Here is a 9,769-nt window from a genome sequence, read left to right as displayed (position 1 = left end):
GGGTCAGCGTGCAGACCTGTAGCCCCTGTGTATCTTGAAAATACAGTAGAGTTTCGCTTATCCGACATCAAACATCCGGCAGCCAGAACGCCGAATAATATGGATGTATCAAGGAAAGACCTATTAAAAGTCAAACTATGATATAATTTTACATATTACGCATCTAATAATCATGTTTTGCAAGATGCAAATATAATGCATTGACTCAGAGACGTATCCAGCGTGAGGTCATGCAAGCTGTGCCTTTCTAAACCTCAAGCACTTGTTAATAAACCTATTTTTTCCTTTTGAGGTTCTTTTATATCAGATTACTTTGAGTCAGTGTCCAAATTGTGGGCAATGCGTTGTTGTTATAATTCTAACAAGTGACACTTTCCAAGTGTAACACTCTGAATTTGATAAAATTTGGCAGGTAGATACTACACATAAAATAAAAAAATAAGTTTTTTATATTTTTTTGCGAAAAACGGTTTTAGGGGGCAAAAGCCCCTATCCAAAATTTTGAAAGTTGACGCCCGAAAGGCAAAAACAAGTGAACCAAATTGAACGAAATTGTGCACAGATATTGCAGACGTAAAATTAGGGAATACGTGTTTTGTATTTTCTTTAAAAAAAAAACGATTAGTTAGGGCGCAGACCCCTCCAAACATTTGATCATGAAATATCAAATGTGCTAGTAACAATATGTCAGATGTGTGTAAAGGACATGAAGAATTGCAATGACTCTTTGTGTATGAACAATACGCAAAAAATAAATAAATAAATAAATAAAATAAAATACAAAAATAATCAAATACGGTTTTTGTTTATTTTCTGCGGAAAAACAGTTCTAGGGGGTAAAAGTCCCAACATAAAAGTTTGAAAGTTGACACCTGAAACGCAAGAAAAAGGGAACTGAAGTGAATGAAATTGTGCATAGATATTGTAGACAAAAAATGAGGGATTTCGGGCTTCGCATTTTCCTGAAAAAAAAAAAAAACAACGGTTAGGCGGGGTACGGACTCCTCCAAACCTTTGATCATGAAATATCAAAAGTGCTAATAACAGTATGTCAGAAGTACCTAAATTTACATGAAGAATTGGAACAAAACTTTGTGTTAGGACAATAAGCGAAAAATAAACAAATACGGCTTTTTTTTTATTTCCTGCGAGAAAACGGTTTTAGGGAGTAAAAGGTCCCACCCAGAATTTTGAAATTTGACGCCCGGAAGGCAAGAAGAAATGGACCGAAGTGAATGAAATTGTTCTCAAATGTTGTAGAGGTAAGATTAGGGAATACGTGTTTCGTATTTTTCTGAAAAAAAAAAAAAACTGCTGAGTGGACCAAGGCGTTGAGTGTCGGAAGGAGTGGACCGAAGCGAATGAAATTGTCTGTAGATATTGGATATGAAAATTAAGCCTCTCGTGTTTCGCAAGTGTCTCCATCAGATTTCTTCAAATTTGGCAGATCAACAAGCACAAACAGTATAGCGTATTTTATACTATTTCACGAGGCAACTTTAACCCTTAGAATGTTTTTCCGCATAAACAAAAACACGTGCCGATTAATTTCCTATTTGATGTTGATGTGCCAAAATTGATAGGGACATCTTAAAAACACGAAAGTCCTTATTTTACATACAGTCTATACAATATCTACACACAATTTTATTTGCTTCGGTCCACTCCTTCCTGCACTTTTACGGTAATATTTATTTTTTTTCAGGGGGGCTCTAGGCCCTAACACTGTTTTTCAGTACAAATTAAGACACATTTCATTTATTATTTTGCAAATTGTTCCTATACGAAGTTTCGTTGAAATTCTCCATACTCTTTAGGAATTTCTGACGTATACTTATTTGTACTTTTGATATTTCGTAATCACCAGCTTAGAAGGTCCGTGCCCCACTCAACGGCTTTTTTTTTTTTTCAGGAAAATATAAAACCCGTATTCCCTTATTTTATGTCTACAATATCTGTGCACAATTTCATTCATTTCAGTTCACTTCCTCTTGCTTTTCAGACGTCAACTTGTAAAATTTTGAGTAGGGGTTTTTGACCCCTAGAACCGTTTTTGTGCAGAAAATAAAAAAACTCATTCGTTTATTTTTTGCGTATTGTTCATACACAAAGTGTCGTTGCAATTCCTTATGTCCTTTACACACATCTGACATATTGTTACTAGTACTTTTGACGTTTCATGATCAAAGGTTTGGAGGGGTCTGTGCCCCACCTAACCGTTTTTTCCAGGAAAATACAAAACATGTATTCCTTCATTTTACGTCTGCCATATCTGTGCACAATTTCGTTCAGTTTGGTCCACTTGTTTTTGCCTTTCGCGCGTCAACTTTCAAAATTTTGGCCATTTTTTCACAGAAAATAAAAACATGTGTTAGTTTATTTTATGTGTAGTATTTACCTGTCAAATTTTATCAAAATCGGAGTGTTACACTTGGAAAGTGTTACTTGTAAGAATATGCCGTAATGCCATTGATACCAGGTGGAATTAAAGAACACTTTTAAATGGCATTACAATTTCGTTTCCGTTCTGTTTATAACATTACTGTATTAGAATGATACACTCATTGCCATTTGCTATTTTTATTATGTGATATACGTAGCAGACAGTTTTCTTTACATGTCTCTAGAAAAATTTATTGATTTCGTTTGTGTTACAATGCAGTTTGATAGGTTCATAAATGAAAAGTAAGGAACGTTTAAGAGAAATACAGTACTGTTGCATTATTATTATTATTTATTATTATTGATATTTTTGAAACATTAGAATTACGTGCTTACAAGGATTCGTGTAGGCCCCCTCCGAAAAGAAAAGTTGGATACGTGCCTGCACTGAATGATAGACGTATGAGTCATGGTATAGACGGGCGTGCTAGGCGATCGAAGCATCAAAAAAAAAGACTAAGACCACAACTTGCAATTCTTCTTGCAGATTGATGCTGGTTTTTACCTGCTACGATATGTCGGATAATAATGTGGAATAAACGAAGGTCGAGACCATGGCCTATTGGTGTTTCATGCACCCAAACCTGTAAAATATTTGTGCCGAAAACATCTTTCACTCACTAGCTAAATTTGTGGGTATGATCGCAGATCTTGCCTTATAGAGCATAGTCTTGTAAAGAATATATATAGCATGCTGAAAACCTAAAGAAGACAAAATTCAATAATTTTCTATAGTTTTCTTTTTTAATAACGGGAAACTTGTTTATTTCATCACGATAAATCACGTTTGATACTAAGATGTCTGTTTCGTTCTATATATATTTTTCATACTTTATTCGAGACAAATTAGTTTTTTTTTTCTTTTCAAGAAAAGAGGATGAGAAAAGAAGCTATACAACAGCATAAACTGAAAGCATTCGCTATTACTAATAGTACACTAATTCTAAATAAATACGTGATCAGAGGAAACAAAAAGTTATTTCCTTATTTATTGTTTAAGTTCTTATTAACATAAAAATTATACACTTTCTACAATGTTTTGTAAAGAAAAAATTGGATGGGATCGGATGGGATCCGATCTGGTGTCAAAACAGTATAAGAATTACCAATCCGCCACGCTAACCACTTGACCACACAGACTACCTTATTGTGCTTGTCTTTTTCTTAACAAATAAATGCTCATGGCTATAGAGCATGTCACTTCCAAACTTAAGAGAACAGTTTTTCTCTTTGTTTCTGTATCCCGTACAACATCTTGGTTACAGAAACTAATTTATATTTGGCAGACAATTTACACCCTAGATTTAAGCCAATAAATGCAATATTTTACTCCACTTTCCAGTTCCTTGATTCAACTCTTCCCATACGAATTCTGTTATTCCCTCTGCAATCGCTATCTGCTCTGCAAAAAATCCCTCGAAAACATTATTGCCAATATACACAAAACCGAACATAATTTTGTTTTTTGCTGATACTTTTATTTTATTATATATTTTTGAAAATATCTCCTTAGATGGATTGCTTTCTATTATCTCCACTTACTAATAACTGAATTTTACCCATGAACATAAGGAAAATGGAATAATTTGGAAAAATCATGAGTTACAGTATACGCGCAATTTTTTTTGCGCATGGGTGTACATACGGAATTGCAGTTAAGCATTCCATTAAAGTTTTGATAATCGCAATCTTTGTTAACCAAGTAATCCTGGAAAGTTAATTCACACGAATGTAAGCATGAAAGTTGACTGAAGCAGTGTTGGGCAAATTTCAATTGAATTAACAATTAACAATTAATCTGTAAATTTAATTGTTAATTGCAATTAACAATTGAAATAAGTAATGGTTAATTGTTAATTGCAGTTGGCCATTGAAAAAGGAGAATCAATTGCAATTGATCAATTGATTGAAAGTAATTGCAGTGGAAAGTAATTGCAATTGAATTCTGTCATTCAATTGCAATTGAAATTAATTGGCAATTGATTCAATTGCAATTGATTTCCACAGCAATTACTTTCAATTGATTGATCAATTGCAATTGATTTTCACTGATTAATTTTCAACACTGTAGTTCAGAGAGGGCGTGGGGCAATGAAAACTTTAGCCACGACCAATTGACTCACCACCCGTCGTGACCCACGACCCACCGTGACCCACTCTGACCCACCACCCACCATAAACCACTCTTACCCACTGTGACCCACAGACCCACCAAAACCCATTGTCATCAACTCTGACCCATGATTCACGACCTTCTCTCTACTGACTAAAGAGTTTAAACTTGTAATAAAACAAGCCTATAAAATTATCACTCATCGGAGTTTGAATTTCTACGATCAATCGCTAAAGCACCGCACTAATACAATAACGGCGGATCTGACCTTTCTAATATAAATAAAATAGAGTTTGTTCGTGTGTCTGTCTATCATTGTGCGGCCTGTGGATGATACGAGTGGACCGAAACTTTTCAAAATTTGGTCACGGATAGCTTGGTCTAGGCCCCAGACCAAGAGTTTTTTTTAATTCCTTACTAGGGGGTCTCCAGGGGACGCTTACCGGGACCGGCCTGGGGACCAGAAAAGTCGACCGAGAGTTCCCAAATTTTGGTCAAAGATACTTTGGTCCAGGTCCCACACCAAGACAAAGCGTTTTCAACAAAATTTGAACCAGAGGGTCTCAGGGAGGCGTTTACCCGGACATGTAAAAAGTAGAACGATATCAGTGTCGATTTAATAGTTTTCGCGGTCGCTGAGATCCATGGTGAAACTCCGATCGCATTAACTTCCAAATTCACCGTGTTCGGCTGCGGGCCGTGGGTCAACAGGGGGGGGGGATACCGAAACGTAAAAGTAATCCAAAATGACCGATATTAGTGTCAAATCCATAGTTTCCGCGGTTGCTGATATCAATGGCGACACTACCATTAGCGATGACTTTCAAATTCATCCACCGTTGTATGCGGGCCTTGGGTCACCAGAGGGGGGAATTCCAAGACATGTAAAAATAATCGAAAATGACCGATATTAATGTCAAATCCATAGTTTTCGGGATAGCTTAGCTCAATGGTGAAACTCAAGACCGCGTTTACTTTCATATTTAGCCCCCACCAGCTAAGAAAGGGGGGCATTATAAAGGGGATCACGAGACATGTAAAAATAATCCACAATGACCGATGTCAAATCCGTAGTTTTCGCGGTGGCTGAGATCAATGGTGATACTTTCATTAGCGATGATTTTCAAATTTAGCCACCATTGCATGCGGGCCGGAAGTCACCAGGGGTGGGGAATTGCGAGACATGTAAAAATAATGGAAAGTGACCGATATTAGTGTCAAATCCATAGTTTTCGCTGTCGCTGAGATGAATGGTGATACTTCCACAGGCGTTGACTTCCAAATACAGCCCCCATCGGCTGTGTGCCAGAGGCATTGTTTTTTTTTTTTAAATTGGAACCAGAGGGTTATAGGGACTTTTACCGGCATATGTAAAAAGTAGTAGAAAATGGCAGATGCTAGTGTCACATTCATAGTTTTCGCGGTATTGGTTGGAGGTTGGTGAGGGCCAGAGGAGTTTTTTTCACAATACGAACCAAGGGGGTCTGAGGGGGGGTTCACCGGGACATGTAAAAGTAGTAGAATTTGTGTCGAATCTATATTTATTGGGGTTGCTCAGACGTATAGTGACACCCCCGATAGTGTATACGTTCAAATTCAGCCCCCATCGGCCTTCCCAATGAAAACACATGTACGTTGTTGGATATATGTTCACACAAAATATATCCAATTTTAGAAATGTTTCTTAATTGTTCTCCCGTTGTTCAGTTCGTTTACATTGATATTTTATCTGATCCATGCGAAGAACGGGCATAACAGCTAGTACGAAATGGTAAAGTGTTTGTTATGGAACAAATTACAATGAATTCAATTATATAGATAATAATTATAATTAATAATTATTTCCTTGTTGAATTATAGATACTTTTCAGTGGAAAACTGAATAAAATTTAAAAGTCCCAAATCAACGTAAAATAGAGAAACGTAAAGGAAAAATGTATAAAATTTTCCATATAATTAAGCTTACAAACTTAAATGGGAATTTAGCTTAATTACATGGAAATTTTTTGTGTCGTTTTGTGCGCCTATTTCCTCGTTTTCTGCGTCACCGGAAATGGGTCAATGTTATCCTACAAATATGGTGGAACAAGTTAATGCTGTTCCGTTAGGAACGATTTCGAGGTCGTTTCCTTCACATCATCTTGTGCGTGTTTTCTACCGTTTTGTAAATCTATTTCCACATTTTGCGAATCAATGGTAGTGGATCAAAATGGGCATTAAATGTGGGAAGAAAAATGACCCACTCCCCCACCAGTATCGAATTTCAAGGTCGCTTTTTCGCATTGTTTAGTGCATGTTTTTACCGTTTCTGCGCATATTTTCACGTTTTGTAGGCCAACGAAAGTGGGTCAAAGACGACCTACAAATATGGCAGAAAAAGACATATCCATTCCACTTTCAAGGTCCATTTTGACCTTCTCCCACTGATGCACAAAGCGACACAAATCATGCAAAAAAAAAAAAAAAATGAAAACGACCTTAACATTCGATGGTGACGGAACAGCATTAAGTTATTCCGCTATACTTGTAGGCCATTTTGACCTATTTTCGTTGTCGCACTAAAGTGGAAATAGGAGCACAAAACAGTACAAAGCAGGCACTATACGATGCGAAAGAAACGACCTCCAAATTCGATAGTGGCGGAACAATGGCTCTATTTCCTCACACATTGATGGACCATTTTGACACATTTCTAGTGATGCTCAAAACATGGAAGTAGGCGAACAGAACTGTACAAAATACACACTAAACGATGCGAAAGAACCAACCCCGAAATTCGATAATGGCGGAACAGTGAGCCATTTAACTCCCACTTTAAAGCCCCGTTTAACTCACCTCGGGTGATACACAAGACGAGAAATAGGCGCAGAAAACTTAAAAAAAAGGCACTAAACGATGCGAAAGTAACGATCTAGAAATTCGATAGTGTCGGAACAGTGGGTCATTTTCGTCACACCTTGGAGGCTCATCTTGACACACTTCTAGTGATGAACAAAACGTGGAAATAGGGGCACAAAACGTAACAAAACAGGCACTAGTCAATGCGAAAGGAAGGACCACGAAATTCGGTAGTGACGGAGAAGTGGGTCATTTTCGTCACACTTTGGAAGCCCATTTTGACACACTTCTGGTGACGCACAAAACGTACAAAACAGGCACTAAACGATGCGAAAGAACCGACCCCGAAATTCGATAGTGGCGGAACAGTGAGCCATTTAACTCCCACTTTAAAGGGCTGTTTAACTCACTTCCGGTGACGCACAAGACGAGGAAGTAGGTACAGAAAACTTTTTTAAAAAAATAGGCACTAAACGACGCAAAAGAAACGACCTAGAAATTCGATAGTGTCGGAACAATGGGTAATTTTGGTCACACTTTGGAGGCCCATTTTGACACTCTTCTGGTGACGCGCAAAACGTGAAAATGGAGGCACGAAACAGCACGAAAATTCAGTAGTCGATGCAAAAGGAAGGACCTCGAAATTCGGTAGTGGCGGAGAAGTGGGTCATTTTCGTCCCACCTTCGAGGCCCATTTTGACCGTCTTCCAGTGACGCACAAAACGTCAAAATAGGCGCACAAAAGGGTACGCGTTGTGAAATTAACGACCTCGAAATTCGATAGTGGCGGAACAGTGGTTCATTTTCGTCCCATCTTGGAAACCCATTTTGACCCACTTCTGGTGACACACAAAACGTGGAAATGGGGGCACGAAACAGCACGAAAATTCCGTAGTCGATGCAAAAGGAAGGACCTCGAAATTCAGTAGTGGCGGAGAAGTGGGTCATTTTCGTCCCACCTTCGAGGCCCATTTTGACCGTCTTCCAGTGACGCACAAAACGTCGAAATAGGCGCACAAAAGGGTACGCGGTGTGAAATTAACGACCTCGAAATTCGATAGTAGCGGAACTCTTGGTCATTTTCGTCCCATCTTGGAAGCCCATTTTGACCCACTTCTGGTGACGCACAAAACGGAAGTAGACGCACAAAACGGCACAAAACGATGTGAAGGAAACGACCTCGAAATTCATTGGTGGCGGAAGAGCAATAATTTGTGTCATATTTGTAGGCCCATTTTGACCCACTTCCGGTGATGCACAAAATGTGGGAATAGGCGCACAAAGCGACACAAAACACGCATAAAAGATGCAAAACAAAGTACCTCGAAATTCGTTGGTGGTGGAACATCTTAATGACGCCGTGAGCACCAATATAAGTATATACTGTAGTTCTTACCAGGGGGCGCGGTGGGTCAGTGGTAGAACGTTTACTTCCGGTGCTTGAGGACCCTGGTTCTATCCCAGCTCGCGCAGTTTGGACTTTGTGGTGGACAAACACCGTGCTCGTGGATTTTCTCGGGGTTCTCCCGTTTCCTCCCACTTTCTTCATTTCATTCATTTCCCATCATCACCGTCTCCTTTAGCCTAACCGGTGGGACGTAAAACTAAAGATTTCATATATTTTTTGTAGTTCTTACCATCAAAGCTGAGAACTGCACGGTCCAATTTTTTAGCCAAAGTAGAAGCCCAACCGGAATAGTGATGTCAACCAGCCCGGCTCGGTTCAACTGAGCGTACAGCTTGAGCTGGCTTGGTTGGGATTACCCATCGACTGGGCTCAATTGAGCCAATGGCTTGAACCGGCTCGGTAAAGGCGAGTTATCGACTCGGCTCGATTGGAGCCAATGGCTCGAACCAGCTCCGTTGAAACGAGTCCATAGGCTGGGTTCGAGTTAGCTTAACTGAGCCAATGGCTCGAACCGGCTCGGTTGGGGTAAGCAATCAGCTCGGTTCGGTTCGGCTCGTGTGAGCCTTCGGCTCGAGCTGGCTCGGTTGGATGAGCTGTTGGCTCGGCTCACTTCTCGGTTCGGCTCGATAAGTGAATGAGCTGTGAGCGAGCCGCTTAAGTCGTTGACAACCCTAAACCCGGGTCGAGCAGTTTTAAACATGTTTGGCTGGAGTCCCATAACTTCTAACAATTTTTGGCTCGAGCCCGAATACTTGCTCCTCCTGAACTCAAGCCAAGAATCCCGTGACCGATGTCCTTGCCTCCTGAAGATTTCTTGACTACCGAGATCGACAGCTAACTAATTTTTAGTATTCTGATACAAACCGCCTATATTCCATGTTTATACAGGTGCACGGTGTTATAACAATAATTAGTTATAGTAGTAGTAGTAGTATCATTGATAATTATATTGTCTATGTAGGATACTG

The sequence above is a fragment of the Thermobia domestica genome, chromosome 16, assembly GCF_964235325.1.
Source record: "Thermobia domestica chromosome 16, izTheDome1.hap1.1, whole genome shotgun sequence".
Taxonomy (NCBI): Eukaryota; Metazoa; Arthropoda; class Insecta; order Zygentoma; family Lepismatidae; genus Thermobia; species Thermobia domestica.
Note: the sequence above shows the minus strand (reverse complement) of the source record.